Below are 2,178 nucleotides of genomic sequence, written 5' to 3' on the forward strand. Positions count from 1 at the left end.
AATTCGAAATAATTCTATCATGCATTAATTACATTATTTTCAGGTGATTAAAATTAATCCTGAATATCTATCCCCGTGGGGATACCTCTTCTGCAAGGACTTCTGTGTATGAAATGATGAATGACTTTCTTTCATTATCCCTTCATAAAAGGAGAAAATATATCCCTTGTGTCCCAATTTGAGCCTAAATTATATTTTATTATGATTCAACCCTAACCAAGGATCACCTTCCACACTGGGGGGCAAGGTGGAGGAAGTCTACTCGTATGAGTGAAGACATCCATCCAGATAAGATACCGCAAGGTGAACCAAATACAGAGTGTGAAGATCAAATCAACACTAGTAGAAAAAACCTCTTTAATGATGTGCATTGCGCTTTATCTATGGGTGCGGACGACACACATTTGCCTGTCGTTGAAGCCACCGACATGAATTTAAGATGACGCGCAACTGTGCGTCATAAATTTATGACGCACATTTATGACACGCATTTATGACACACATTTATGATGCGCATTTATGACTTACATTGCGCGTCATTGAAGCCCCCGTCATAAATAAAGATGACACACATTTGTGTGTCATAAATTTATGACACGCATTTATGACTTACATTGCGTGTCATTGAAGCCCCCGTCATAAATGAAAATGACACACAATCGTGTGTCGTGATTTTATTTCGTAAATTATATATATATATATATATATATATATATATATATTATATATATTAACAAATAATCAAACTAAATCACATTTAATGCCTCGTAATACTAAATATATATCATATTATATATAAGCAATCCATTTGTATACAATATATTCACGATACAAGTAACCTCATATGTATCAATAGACACAAACAGTTACATAAACTTACACAAAAATGGTAGAGGGATAAACATTAAAATTCCATATATATGGAATAATGTGACAAATTTAACATTCTTTATAGAAGGATAAAACATGCACAATTCAAAATACAGAGTAACAATCACTGCTAACTGAGAAAGTGAAATATTAAGAGGCACCTCTACATGCTTCAAGTAATCTGGAACATCCGATTGCTGCATGCATATTTCATTCTTTCAGCTGCATAAAACTCGGATGTGCACTCCAGGAAAGGTTTCTCAAAACTTTCTGAGTAAATGCCCAAAGTAGTAAACATCTTCAAAAGATGGTTAAGTAGTGTCCTGTCAACTGCTTCACCTAACCTGCATGATCAAAACAGACACAGTGGATTATAAGATACAAATTTAATTAACACCTGAAAGATAAGAATTAATTACTAACATCATCCAAGAAACTAAGGGGCAAAATTTATGTGGAAGGAAACTAAATGCATGACAATTACAAGAAAGAAAGCAATAAAATAGTAAGTTTCTCAACAATTTTTAGGTTTTTCCTTGAAAATGATGGAAGCACGGATAATTAAAATGAGCTAGAACGAAGCGGATTATAGTTAAATTGACTATGCATCCTAATTGACCTTTCTAGGAACTTCCATCTGCAAATGAAGATATGTAACCACCTTCTACCACTAAAATCATAGAAAAAGAAGTAAAACAAGCAAAGGAATAGTAACATTGAAACAACATTGCATTTTTTGCATAGGTTGTTACTTTGAAACCCATAAAAAATAGAATAGGAAATTTTTTTGTACATTTCGACTTGAATTTTGTTAGAGTTACCTCTCACTCTCAATCATTCTTAAAAGACCGGTGATAGTTTTGTGCTCAACTTCTAGAGCTAGAGAAAGATGTTTACGGAAGAGTTGCAGGCCCATGTCCCACAAAGAACTCACATTTGGGTTTTGTTTAACATATGTTATGTCCAAGTACAAGGCTATACCACGAATCATCAACATTTGATCACAAATATCTTGCCAACATTTCTCAACAAGCGATAAGAAAATCAATAGGTCAGGGCTTTGCCCAACCAAAGATCCTGTTACAAATAGGAGGATGAAAAACTAAGGCACAAAATACTTGATTTTAATTAAATTCATGGAGAGATACTCAAATAGAAGTGGAGACTTACCTCTACAAATAGGAGCTTCTTGCTCAGAAACTGAATAATAGCAGCTGAGCCCACAAGTTGAAAAACAGTTTCTACCTGAAGATGATGGGAGAAAAACACTATTTGAGTTATTTTGATGAAAAATACCCAAGACTATAG

This window comes from Hibiscus syriacus, unplaced genomic scaffold (assembly GCF_006381635.1).
Source record: "Hibiscus syriacus cultivar Baekdansim isolate YM2019G1 unplaced genomic scaffold, ASM638163v2 tig00110056_pilon, whole genome shotgun sequence".
NCBI lineage: Eukaryota > Viridiplantae > Streptophyta > Magnoliopsida > Malvales > Malvaceae > Hibiscus > Hibiscus syriacus.